The 14574-nt window shown below is 40.6% G+C and overlaps 1 long non-coding RNA gene across 2 annotated transcripts in view; it reads left to right on the top strand.

Annotated features, from left to right (window-relative positions):
* Positions 1 to 356: 356 nt before the first annotated feature.
* LOC116665258 overlaps positions 357 to 14574 on the top strand; it is a 42141-nt gene continuing 27923 nt past the window's right edge. The window contains exons 1-2 of one of the 2 annotated variants that reach the window (XR_004321779.1): positions 367 to 422; positions 4382 to 4548. This is a non-coding gene — a long non-coding RNA (uncharacterized LOC116665258). Of the gene's footprint in view, positions 423 to 4381; positions 4549 to 14574 lie in introns of both variants that reach the window. The other variant, XR_004321780.1, reaches the window with a different exon arrangement.

Genomic DNA, 14574 nt, shown 5'->3' with positions numbered 1-14574 from the left:
CTTGCACTGAGTGAAACCTCTGATCACAGTCTCCTGCTGTGTTTATTTGGACTCAGCCATTCAACCTGAAAACCTCAGGGGCCCAGGGGAAGGGTCAGTACCTGAGGTGCTCATAGCAATACAGTGGGAAAGCCATCATCATACCTTCTTTCTCAAAGATGAGGTTAATAATCCAACATCATAATGCCTTGTGAAAATTCTAGGAATACTTGGATTATTAAGCAATTTCCATAATTACTGGACTTTTCATGGGTCCTGAGTTCCCAGGTGAACCAAGTTTGGAAAAGTCTTGTTAATAAGTTTATTATTAATAAATAGGTAACTTTTAACTTACCACACCTAGTTTTACAGACATGGTTAGCGTGCCTGGAAGCTCCTAGCTGATACCCTGAGATCCTGCAGGCAATGATTACTTCATAGAGGTAACTTTTTTCTCTAGAGAGCCAGGATTCATTATATTTTAATAATTTGTCTTTCTGAAAATAAAATGGTAGTGATTTTTTCCTTAGTGAAAATAACCTGAAGTTGGGCAAAAATAAATCCTAACTGTTCATTAATTAGAGAATAGTTGCATAAATTATCTTTATCTGTATTATTTTTAATGTAATCTCGTGCCAGTATTAATATAAAAACTAGAAAGACAAGGCTGATACATGGAAGATTAGCATAAAATAATGGTAAGAGAAAAGAGCAGAACACAGTATTTTCCTTACTTTAAGGTTAAAATCCCTGCCATGGCCCCTGAGTAGGGACTCTAGTTGTGTAGCTGTTTTGAATTCAGGTTGATCAATGGATGTTCTTCATTTGTTGAGTGGACTGCCAAGGTGGTGTGCTGTTGGGGATTTTATTTCCGTAAGAAGTTGAATAGCTGTCCCAGAAAAGCAATGGTTGGACATAAGGAGTTCACAGTTGCTTCCAATCTCTGAACCTCACAGTAAATATGGACATGGGAGGATGGAGGGGCAAAGGGATTTGCATGGATGTTGCCATGGAGATGTTTACCAGATTGACGTGATGGAGAGTCATGACACACAGGCTTTGTGTAGAGACACTGATGAAAGTTTGGGAAAGATGTTGGGGTAGGAATGGGAGGGCAAGTGCGGGGGTGATGGTGGAGTCAGTTTTGAGCACAGTATTTAACAACCACCACTTGGTATTTTCTTCAAACACAACTTCTTCTATAGCCTTTTTTTTCTCATTCCCAGGCACTTGTGCCAAATTTGGAGTAAAATTAAAAACTAAAATGAAGTCAGTGAATGAGCTGAACAATGACTCTGTGTGTGTGTGTGTGTGTGTGTGTGTGTGTGTGTGTGTGTGTGTAACATAAAGAAGATAAAAACTTCCTGTTCTGTGTTGGGAGTTTTAATCATGTCAAAAGGAAAACCATTTTTCTTATTCAGAGTGATAATGGTTTGTATAAAAGTGAGGCTGGAATCACACCTGTCACAGGGACCCCAGCTATGGGCAGAACAGATGGAATTAGACAGGAGAGAGAGAGAGAGAGAGAAGCATAATGCCATTTGGAAGCACATGGCTCCAGAACTAAATGGGAGAAAACTCATCTCTCCGCTGCATCTTCAGTGTGTATATTCCTTCCACATGGTCTGGGGAAACATGAGTTATATAAACATGTGAAATGTGCACAAAAGAAGATGCTGAATAGGACTTTTCTCAAAGTCCTGGAACCAGTGACAGGACTTTGAAATTGGAGACTATACTTCATTTATTAAAACCTTGGGATTTAGAGCAAGACTGCATGGGTTTGAATCCTGGTTGTCCTACCTCCTGGCCTTTCATCTTCAAGGGATTCCGTGAACTTTGTGCTTTAGTTTCTTCATCTGGGAAATGTGGTGGTTGTGAGGATTAAATGAACTAATACATATTAGAGGATCAGAACTGTTTTTGGCACATAAAGTGTAGCTGTGAGGATGGCAATAATGATTGTGATGATGATAATGATTAAGGCTCAAAACTGAGTCAAAGGAAGCCAGTTTATGATCCACATTTTAAAGAAAATGCTCAACAATTGGATCGAGGCATCTCTAGACCTCTTTTAGAGCCGGGTAAGCTCCAGGGAACACCTCAAGATGCTTTGCCTTCTCTTACAGATATAGTAGGTATCACGGTAGGGTAATTCTGGGTACTGTCACAGAATGCAGAATAGGTAAAACACAATTGTATTTTTTCCCCCCTGCACACATGAGATCTATGTGTGCTCTTGGTCAGAAGGTGGCTTTCCTCTGGGCAGGCACTGAGGAACCAAAGTTCCTTGTGTGCTATATTCTGACCAACCATCTCAGGGCACAACAGCCCTGTGCATCAAACAGACAGAATGAGGAAGAGAAACAGGAAGTCACTAGCTTCTTAAAAACCTAGGCCTGGAGGTGAGGCCTGACCTCCACTGTCTTTCCTTGGTAAGACTGCAACACATAGTCCCACCCGCATGCCAGTGGGGTGGGTCACGTAGTCTCCAACTGAGGTCGTGGTCTCCCAGAGACACGGGAGGGGGTGTATGTGACTTTATAGACAGCTAGCTCTCCTTTCAAGGAGGGGAGACTGACAGAGGTCAAATGGCAAGAAGGGGACACGAGGCATCTCATTCTTGACTAAATGTTTATTGAGCTGCTGAATTGGTGGAGCCACCCTGGCTTGACCCCTGAGACAGAAGAAGGTGGGGAAGATCTTAGGAGATGTTGGTGTGTGTGTGCTTCGTGGTTTCATCAGGCAGAAGCCTCACCAGGGCAGCTGAATCATAAAGTGTGAGGCAACCCTGACTTTGAATACATGGGAGGAAAATGGGGACAGGCTCTCAGTCTATCAGAGGACCCACCCGAGGACCCTGAAGCTCTGCAGAAAGGTACATAAAGTTAGGATATGGAGCTCTTCAGGTCCGGCAAGAGGATGCCCCACTCAGAGAGGTGTTGAAGGCGAGGATCCCTGGTGTAGCCAAAAGGGAGATGTGGTTGACCCTCTTGAAGGGTTCCTCAGCCAAAAAGAGGGTCAAGGTGAACAGAAGAGTGTCATTGAAAAACCACACACAACCCCTATTCAGAGACCATCATAGTGGTGGAGACCCCCAAGGAGTTGATTTCAGGGTTATCTTCTCCCATCAACAGGTAACCTGTGATGTCAGACCCCAATCTCTCTTCTGTTCCATCTTCCTACAGGATGGCTCATAGGAAGAGGGATGGGAGGAAGGAAAGGACAGACCATGCCTCTTAAGGACTATAAGTCCCCAGGCTAAAGATAAAGCCTGAATTGGGGGGGGGGGGCAGGGAAGGAAAATATGAGAGCAGAATTTAATATGAGAATAATTTAATGAGGCTGAATTCAATATTCAGATATTGAATGAGCATCTGAAAGAGACCAGGAAGCTACGGGGTCTTCCGAGATAGTAAGGGACTGAAAAAGAAAATCCCACAGTTTATGGTTAAATACAGCGATCGGGGAAAATAAGCAACCTCTTTTATGTATCCTGTTCAAGATCGGCCTGTTGGGTGAATTGGTTTCCTAAACACATAGATGACAAGAGCTGGAGGTGGTGTGGAAGACACCACTTTCCCTCTAGAATTCATTTGTACTGATGGGATCTTGGGGGCGCATCAGTGGGCTCATATCTGCCAACATGTGTTTACCGTGAGGAGGAAGTAGACTGCGTGCCTGTTAAGTTTGTATTTTCAGAGCCCAAATACTGTGGGGCAGAGAGGGGAGGAGGGAGAAATGGAGGAAGGGGCTATTTCTCTCCTTCCAGGTGGCCTTGAGGATGGTACGATTGGCAGAGAACTGCCCTCTGCAGCAGCAAAGACCAGGGAGAATCTTGGGACTTTAAATATTTAGGGGGAACTTTTTAGGAACCAGGAACTCCTGCATGAGCAGATGGAACTTTAGAGCGAATGAAAATCAGTTCAATGGTTTAAATGTTCTCATTTGTATCTACAAACTGGGGAGGCCAGAAGACCATGGAGGAAATAATGCACCCAGTATTTCAAGGATGAATAATTAAGATGAATATTTATTCATTCAGCCATTTGTATTCAAAAATATGTAGTGAATACCTTCTATGTGTCATGCAGTATGCTAGATGCTGGGCATACAATGGAGACTGGAGTATCTAAGCTCTGAGGGGCTGAATTTGCGAAAACAAACAGAGAGAGCTTTAAAACGGGTGCCTAATCTGGTCTGCGGGTGGAAGAGAATGAGCAGGAAGTGACACAAAAGGTCAGTGTGTGAAGATAATGGGAAACAGGGTTCTTCATGTTTAAAAATTCCTTTAATGTTGCTTTAATACTCTTTTCATAATAAATAATAATCATAAAAGGAAAGAAATGAAAATCTTGGCACAGTGAACCAAATGGATAATTGCTCTGGTGTTTTTCCTTAGGGTCCAAGTAAATTAAAAATCATTTGACTCTGATGAAAGGTCTCCATCACCTCATTTCTACTTTCCCTGCTGAAGCTGGAGAGCATCTGCATCTTCCCACTTCCTCTCCATTCCATTCACGCTGGATCCTGTCACATCTGGCTCATTCCCCCTTGAAACAAGTCATGGTAAAGATTTCCCCTTGGTCTTTTGAAGTTTCAAAAGCCTTCAGTAGTTTCAGAGGAAGACTATTAAAGTTATAGATTGCCCTCCTTTGTTCCATCCTGAAAAGTTAGGGAAAGAGAGCTGTAGTGGCTTTTAGAGAGCAAATCAAGTTGTCACCTGAGGATGGCAAAAGCCAGGAGTGTTTTGAAAGCAAATGAAGAGTCTCTCATGATCCTCAGGTAAAGCCTGAGAAAGTCGATTTAGATGCCCAAGCGGGTCAGGGAAGAGGCTGAACAGGCTCTGACATAGGAATGTAAGCTAAGCATGAATTAGAGCACCCCCACTTCATACCTCTCCCCCCTACCCCCAACACCTGCACAGGAACTCAAGAGATACACGTTCTAAAAGAGACTGAACCCTTCTAACCAGGCTGTGAACAGAGTATTGGCTAAAAATGTAAAATCATTAATGCATTTAGACTTTAACAGAAACACTTGAGAGGCTAGTGACATAACATTTTTCTTTGGAAAATAAGGGTTTTCTGTAGCTTCAGTGTCACACCATGAGCAGTCCACCCTCAAGGAGGCAAGTGGGATTCAACTCCATTCATGATCCAGACGGCCGCCAGTCACGGTCGTATAAAACCCAAGTATTCAGGACAGACGAGGCGCGTTCTCATGGACTCATCTGAGTGCTTGGATTGAGAAAGCCCTCAAAGATGTGAGCAAACCCCAGGCCGACTTCCATCCAGGGCAGGTCTGAGTTCCGGACAGAGGCTGTCGCTAGGGAAGTGGGACTCTTGACCACGATTTCAAAGCGTGGGGTGAAGAAGTGAAAGAAGAACAGATGGGGAAGGGAGCCCAGCAAGCTAGTCTCCCTCCCTCCATGGAGACTGGATGAAACAAATGCACGTAGCTGTAGGATACACACTCGCTGACTACAGCACAATTATTCTGCTGTCTATAAACACTTTTTCCCCCTGAACTGGCTCTAGGGTAAAATAAAATTTTCACCCTCTTCTCAGTTTCCATTTAATAACCCAAAATGAAATGATTACAGGAAAGAGCTATATATTTTATAGAAAAGTTGCTGTGGTTGTGTGCTAGGCAGGAGGTCCTTGCTTAGGATACATACTGGTTTGAAAATATGGTACCACATAGGTCAGCAGGGAGAGAACTAATTAAAACATATAAAAAAATCTTTTCTAAAAGCCAATAGAAATACGCATGCATATGCACAACAATTGACTTCCCCAGACCCTTAATGCAGTGTTTAAAATAGAGAAATTTTTACATGATGCTTTTCACTTAACATTAAATTAACAAGGACATTTTCTCATCTTACCCTTGAGTACTTTTCCCGCGTGTCTGCTTCACACCTGATATACAGTAGCAAGCATGGGCTTGGTGTAGTGGGTCGGATGGTGTGTGGGAACTTGCCAAGATATGTCTGTTAATGACGTTATTCATCCAGTTGTTAGAAACTGTTGGGGGTCTTGTGAAGTAAGACAGAGATCGACAGATGCAAAACCAAAAGACTGGCAAAGTGAAAGGCTGTGCTTTATGAGAGAGAAACAGCCCTGCTAACTGACCCTCAGAGAGTCCTGCCCACCTCATGGGCAGTGCTGGACCCAGGAGGCTCTCCCAGCTGTGGGTCCTACCAGCTAAGACCCCTTACGGTTCAAGGAGCTTTGCCTCCCTCAGTGGTGGAACTGAGCTGAACAAGCCAGATTTGTTTTTAAATTCCCAACCTGATAAATTTATTCTACTTGCCCCGGAGAAAAGGGAGTGAAAGCAAGGGAGGAGGCAGGAAGGTTTAGGGAAAATCCCTCTTCAGAGAAACCAGACCAGCTGAGAAAATGTGTTTGTCTCGAGTGGAAATGACTTCTTAATCCTATCAGATTTTTTCACTCAACACTCACGGTGGGGGCAGCACATGGTTCAAGGTGACTTTGAGGGACTACACAAAAATTTAAGTCGTGTAATGCAACGCCACGGATAGCATTGTTTTGTATTGCTTTGAATCCTAATGTTTTCTTTTGAGTCCCAGGCCTGGAGCCGCGCTAATATGCTTGGGGTTGTTAAGCTTATTATAAACTGACTGCCTGGTACGAATGCAGACAAATAAGCTACTTATTTGTCTTTATCATCATACGTGGCTTTAAATGGTTCGGGTCCACAAACAAATCCATGACACCTTGTCTCACTCGACAGATGTTTGTCCAAATACATCACTTACATCACCGTTCAGAATGTTACACCCCAGATTTTATTCTAAACACAAATGAAAGATGTTTCTGAGTTCTTAGAAGCACAGGAATGTGGTATTCTTAGCAGACACAAACATTAAAATGCCTTCAGGCACTTCTGTTTCTGTCACGACGTAAACCAAAACCAGTGTATCTACGTGTATATACACACACCAACACAGACATATAGGCTGTGAATTGTAGCGTCTACTATGAGGCTCAAATGGGTTATGAATGCTCCAAATTGAAGCTATTTTTAGTATGAAAAGCAATGAGAGATCTAAAAGTTAACATGTCTCCCTGCCAAATCAAGAAATTATATATTTTATGTTTTATTTTTAATTTTTAATTTTTTTATTGAAGTGTGGTTAATTTACAATGTTAGTTTCAGGTGTACAGCAAAATGATGCAGTTATACATGTACATGCATATATGTTTTCTTTTCAGATTCTTTTCCATTATATGTTATTGCAACATATTGAATCCTTGTGCTATACAGTAGGTCCTGGTTGTTTATCTATTTTATGTATAGTAATGTGTGTCTGTTAACCCCCAACCCCTAATTTATTACCCCCTGCCCTTTCCTCTTTGATAGCCAGAGTTTGTTTTCTATGTCTATGAGTGTGTTTTGGGTTTGATAAATAGATTTTTATCATTTTTTTAAGATTCCACATATAAGTGATATCATATGATTGATATATATTGTTTTTATATATAAAACCTACAAATCTTAGTTTTCAAAATGATATCGAAGAAACAAACATGACTGTGTACAAATATGTTAGATGTTACCACTCACTTCCTTCCGACTTCTAGTGAACAATTTTAATGTTAATTTTTAAATTTTTAGTTTTGTTTGTTTGTTAGGGGGAAGTAACTGGGTTTATTTATTTATTTATTTATTTATTTATTTATTTATCTATCTATCTATCTATCTATTATTATTTATTTATTTATTTATTTATTTAATGGAGGTACTGGGAATTGAACCGGGGACTTTGTGCACGCTAACCATGTGCTCTACCACTGAGCTATACCTTTCCCTCCTAGTGAACAATTTTAAAACAAAAGCAGTGGGGACTTTAAATGAAACCCTATGAACCAGGAGTCTTAGCGTTCAGTGATTTGGTGGCTGCTAAAAAATATCTTACCATTTTAAGGGGGAAATTTGTTCTTGGCTGAGATCTGGGGGTACATGCAGTGGTTGAGGATGGTTGACCGGAATTCCAAAATAAAAGTGTATATTTATAGGAAACACAATACTGCCTATCCAGGCTGGCCTGTAGTTGGGGCTGGTTCCTCTTCGTTTCTAGAAAGGTGCAAGGGTGCCCTCTTGGGCCCTGCTGAAAAAATTTTCCTCACACTTGCATGAATTCTCTGGGCCCTCAAGTCAGGCACCTCAAAGGCCAACGACAAGGTTTTAGCAGCAGGCACGGGGCCTGAGCGGTGACAGCAGCTGCACCGACTGAACTGAAGTCAGGTTTGCCAGGAACTGCCAGCCCCTCTTCCAACTGCCCCAGGGCCCTTTCTAACAATGTGAGCCTTTATCAGGCTGGCCCGCCCAGCCCCTCAACCAGAACAGCTGTTTCAGCGACAGGCTGCTTATATTTTGACTTTCTTGGCACTAACAACAATAATATTCCTTAGCTAATCCGCATAATGCCATGTCTCAAAGTGCCTTCAAATGAACATGGTGTAATTGTCGCTTTAGCCGTAAAAACTGCAGAATCTGAGGGTTGGAGGAACATTACAGATTATGTAATTTAACCTATTTGTTCTATCAAAGTGGAAATGGAGGTTGGGATTCATGGAACATCATTCAAAAAAACCACAAAATTTGAATCTAGTTTTCCTGAATTCTGGTTGAATTAAGTTTCTGTTACCTAATGTTTACAACAAATACATGAATAAGTCAGGATAGGTGTTCTTTCTTTCTTTCTTTTTAATTTTAAAATTTTATTTATTTACTTATTTTTGAAGTATAGTCAGTTGACAATGTTGTGTCAATGTCTGGTGTACAGCACAATGCTTCAGTCATGCATGAACATGCATACATTCTTCTTTAGATTCTTTTTCATTATTGGTTACTACAAGGTATTTAATATAATTCCCTGTGCTATACAGAAGAAACCTATTTATGTATATTTTATATATAGCAGTTACTATCTACAAATCCTAAACTCCCAATTTATCCCTTCTTACCCCGTTTCTCCTCTGATAACCATAGTTTGTTTTCTATGTCTATGAATCTGTTTCTGTTTCATAGGTAAGTTAACTAGTATCTTTTTCTTTCATTTTTAAGATTCCACATATAAGTGATATCATATGGTATTTTTCTTTCTCTTTCTGGCTTACTTCACTTAGAATGATGATCTCCAGGCCCATCCATGTTGCTGCAAATGGCATTGTTTTATTTTTTATGGCTGAGTAGTATTCCATTGTATAAATAAATAAATAAATAAATATATATATATAAATTATGGAGGTTAAGTGGTTTCTCTGAGATCACCTGATTAAGTAGGGACAGAGCTAGAAAGGAACCTGGTATCTTGCCTTCAGTTGGGATTTTGTTTTTTCAACAACACGTAAACATGAACTCAAACTCAGAAACTGAGACACAAGTCTGCCACTCACCAGTTAGTCTACTAGTAATCAAACTTTCATGTGTCAGGTGTTTTCCTAGTCACAAGGGATACTGCAGAACAGGACATAGTCTATAACATCCCAGGTGTGGGGCCAGCCTCTGAGGTAGGACCCCCCCCCCAATGACTTTTGCCTCCTGGGATCCATGTCCTTGTCCAGTTCCTTCTCGCGCAGGGATGACTTATGTAATCAATAGTACATTGCTGGATGACCGAGTGTTATCTCTAAGTCTAGGTCATAAAACACACCATGGTTTCCATCTTGTTCTCTTTGGGATCACTTACTCCTGGACAATCTCGCTGCCATATTGGACGGACATCCCTGCAGTCCTGTGGAGAAGTCCATGTATAGGAACCAAGCCCTCTGCCTGGTAACCAGCAAAAGCCTGCCAGTCATGTGTGTCAGCTGCCTTGAAAGCAGGTCCTCCAGCCCCAGTCAGGCCTTCGGATGACTGCAGCCCTGGCCAACATTTACCTGCAGCCTCACCTGGACTCTGAGCCAGAATCATCTAGTGAATGTGTTCCCAAACTCCTAACTCATAAAGACCATGTGAGAGAATAAATGCTTGTTGGACTTCAAGTTGCTAAGTTTGGGGTAATTTATCATTCAGCAACTGAGAACATATATATGGAGAGAGAAAATAAACTCCTACACTAATAAACAGAATAATTTCAAAGATGGTGTGACAAAGAAGATAAAATAGGACAGTATGAGAGAGGATGGTAGAGGAGCTGCTTTGTTAAGGGTGAGAGGGATGATCCCTCTGAGGAAGGAACAGTTGAGTTGAGACATCACTGTTTATAAACAGATGACCGTGGAGGGGGGGGGGAAGAAACCCACAAAGAAGCAGCGGTAGGAGCAGAGGCCCTGAGCCAGGAAAAAAAGGACAGGAAGGAAGCCAGTCTGGCTAGAGTGCAGTGAATTAGGGAGAGAGCTGAGGGAGATGATGTAAGGGGTATAGGCAGGGCCAAGTCCCCCAAAGCCTCAGAGGTCACGGGAAGCCACTGAGGATTTGCAGACGGAAGAGACCCAGGATCTGAGTCACACTTTAGAAAGCTCACCCTGGCTGCTGTGTGGACCCTGGACAGTCACAGGGAGAGAATACAGCCAGGAATGCAGGTTAGAGGCTATGGCAGTGGTTCTGAAAAGAGATGGCCACTACTAGGGTGGTGGTGGCAGAAAAGTGGGCAGACTTGGGACGCATTTTGAAGGTAGGCAGGCGAGGCTTGCTGACGGGCTGGGTTTGGAGTGTGTAGGAAAGTGGACCCAAGGATAACCCAGAGCCCTGAGCCCTATGGTTGAGAAACCACCCTTGACTTCAGTTTTGGTTTTTGTGTTTTTTTTAATCTGAAAAGAAATAAGAAAGAAAAGTAAAGGTAATAGCCAAATCTATCCTTGTGAAATGACACACTCTGTTGGAAATTTCTTGAAAAAGTATTCAGCACTCTGTAGCTTGATGCCCTTATTAATCACCTCACTCAAGTTCATGAGAACTTTTCTGCTGGAGAAAGGCAGTAAAGGCAGACACAGGTGATTCAGGAGGGGTCCCTGCTAAGACGTGAAGTATGCAAAGTACATCTTTCCTAGGGCAGTAGACTAGTGGGGTCTTGAGTCCCACCTCGAGCCGTAATCCTTAGAGGAGAAAGTAATTTTCAGAGAAAGAAGTCTATTTAGGGTTGCCTAATTATAGAGGGGCTCTTTTATTTATTTTTTATTTTTTTTCTATTGAGATATAGTCAGTTTACAATGTTGTGTCAATTTCTGATGTAGAGCACAATTTTGCAGTCATACATGAATATACATATATTCGTTTTCATATTCTTTTTCACCATGGACTACTACATGATCTTGTATGTATTTCCCTATGCTATACAGTATAAACTTGTTTATCTATTCTATATACACCTGACAATATCTACAAATCTTGAACTCCCAGTCTGTCCTTTCCCACCCCTCTCCCCTCCGGCAACCACAAGTTTTTATTTTATGCCTGTGAGTCTGTTTCTGTTTTATATTTAAGTTCATTTGTCTTCTTCTTTTTTTTTTCTTTTAGATTCCACATATGAGTGATCTCATATGGTATTTGTCTTTCTCTTTCTGGCTTACTTCACTTAGAATAACATTCTCCAAGGACATCCATGTTGCTGTAAATGGCATTATGTTGTCGTTTTTATGGCTGAGTAGTATTCCATTGTATAAATATACCACAACTTTTTTATCCAATCATCTGTTGATGGTCATTTAGGTTGTTTCCACGTTTTGGCTATTGTAAATAGTGCTGCTATGAACATTGGGGGGGGGCAGGTGTCATTTTGAAGTAGGATTACTTTTGCATATACGCCCAGGAGTGGGATTGCTGGATCATATGTTAAGTCTATCTTTAGCTTTTTGAGGCATCTCCATACTGTTTTCCACAATAGCTGCACCAAGCTGCATTCCCACCAACACTGTAGGAGAGCTGAGGGGCTCTTTTCTTTCTCTGAAGATTTTGTATTTTATGGGGACTTCAAGATTTCCTGGGCATCGGTTATAGTTGCTACTTCATGAAAACAACAGGAAAAAGCAGCTTTTTTCTTTCCACCTAGGAAGTTTGGTTCTTATAAATAGCAAAATCAGAAGGCAGTTTTCACTCTGGTACAATCCAGCCTTGTGCTGAGGAATTAGGCACCTATTTTTAATGCCAGTATGTATTGCTAAGGATAACATCATGATTCGGAAATGATAAGGCACACAAATATGTGTACTATTGCTGTTGGGGAAATGAATAAACAATTCTATTACACTGTATCCCACAAGGCAAAGACCATCATGGGTCACTGGAGCCACACTCTGTTCCAGTCCCGTGGTTCACTCTCCATCAGCTGCTCTCCCCCTCTGCTCACTCACACACACAGACCCCAGTTCCTGAGCAGACAGTTAAGCATGTTTTCTAAAACAGGATGAAAATTCAAACACCGAACAGATGTGAATAAAAAGAAGAGGGTAGTTTAAAAATATTCCCGTTGCTATCAGCAATTATTTTGTCTCATGACTGGCATGTGGCTATCGGTGTAGAATATGATTAAGGCTGGTTTGATGACTGTGGGGGCTGGGACAATGGCAGATTTCCCATTTTCAGTCTGTAAGACTGTTTACTGAAAGTTCATTATGCTTTTTAGACTATATTTTAAAGAAAGTGTCAATTTCAAGTAGAAAGTCACTTAGGTTACAGAATGATTTTGTTCCACATGTTCCTGTAGATGCAGCCATACACAAACTGTTACAGAAGTTGCTTTTTAAAATACTCTTTTTTGAAATCTTAAATCTGAAAATAACATATTGCTGTCTTTGCTGATGTAAAAATTTCTTCTTGAACAGCAGTCAACCCGTTTAAATTAAATAATTAGAAACTGATTTTTCTTTCATGTGGTACTATGTTATTTAAACATTACCATTAGATTACTGGAAAATGAGAAAACATAAATGTACTCCAGCAAATTGATTGCTTATGCCAATGATTTGATAATTCAGAGTAATGTTTTTTAAAAAGTAAAAAAGGAAAAGATAATTCAGGGTAATATAAGGAGACTTGATGGGTGGAAATAGTCTTTCCAAGTACAACATCTTTATGAACAGGGACAGTTTCATGAGGAGTCCATCCAAATGAAATGCCAACCAAGTCAAGGCTAAGACAAATATGGTGATAGATGGAGAAGAGGGAAGTGACCACTGCATTTGAAATAAAAAATGATCTTAACAGAAGACTGGAATCAGAAAGCCCAACAACTCCCATTAACTGTAGATGACACTGGGCCATGCATGCGTCTAACTTACATGAAAAGTAAAACTCATGCAATAGAGATGTATTAGCCAGAGTTCTTAGGAAAAACAGAAACAATAGGATGTGTGTACAGAGAAAGATTTATTTTAAGGAGTTGGTTCGATGCGATTGTGGAGGCTGGCAAGTCCAAAGTCTGCAGGGTAGGCTAGCAGGCTGGAGACCCAGAAAGTTGATGTTGCAGTTGGAGTCTGAAGGCCGTCTTCTGGAAGAATCTCTCCTTCCTTGGGAGAGGCCAGACTTTTCCTTAAGGTCTTTCACTGGCCAAGATTCACCCATATTATGGAGAGTAACCCATTTACTCAAAGTCTACTGATTTAAATGTTAATCTCATGTAAAAAACACCTTCCCAGTAACATCCAGACATGTTTGACCAACTATCTGGGTACTGTGGCCTAGCCAAGTTGACACAGAAATACATCCTTCACAAGAACATAGTAAATCAGTCACTCCCATGCAATGACCGTGAGTACACACTAACTTCAACAATTTTGGAAAATAACCATTTTATTAAGAGCTTCAAAATGTTTATGGTCATTTTTTAAACCAAAGAATTACGTTTCTACCTTATGGAAATGACTCTAAATGCAGACACATGGAGCAAAAACTGTAGAAGAAAAAGATTGATATATGCGACATGCTAAATTAAAAAAAAAAATTTTGTGGCATGAGACCTCATAAATAAAGTCAAAAACAAGCTATCAACCAGGAAAGATATTTGAAACAATTGCAGAGGATAAAAGATTAGTAGTCAAAATATATAGACTGCTGCACTCCCACAGTCAACAAGAAAAAGATTTAAAACACAACTGAAAAAGAAGCAAAGATTACCACGGCAGTTCTTGGATGAAGACACCTGAATGGCTGGTAATCATGTGAAAAGTTGTTAAGCTTAACCTGTAGAGATAAGCAACTTACAAAAAGATTCACTTTTCGAACTATCAGAAAGACCAAAATTAAGAGTTTAATAATGCCAACAGTCGATGAACACATATATTGGTGTAGCTACATTGGAGAACATTTGCCTATACTGAGAAACACTGAAGACGTATATACCTTAAAAGCCTAAAATTCCTTTCAGGTATACATAATCTTAGTGAAATTCCAACGCATGAACATACATATGCACGAGAAATAGCTATTGTTTGTAATGTTGTTTATAAATGCAAAAAGCACAGGCATTTAAATATCCATCAGCAGAAAAAAGATGCAAATTGATATAGTCAGAGAATAGAATACTGCATGGCTATTTAAATCAATAAACTCGATTTACATTTATCAGCATGGATTTATCCTGAAAACATGTCAGGTGAAAAAAAGCAAGTAACAAAATTATGTGTG

Source organism: Camelus ferus, chromosome 8 (assembly GCF_009834535.1).
Source record: "Camelus ferus isolate YT-003-E chromosome 8, BCGSAC_Cfer_1.0, whole genome shotgun sequence".
Lineage (NCBI taxonomy): Eukaryota > Metazoa > Chordata > Mammalia > Artiodactyla > Camelidae > Camelus > Camelus ferus.
Note: the sequence above shows the minus strand (reverse complement) of the source record. Positions and strands in the feature narration are given on the sequence as shown.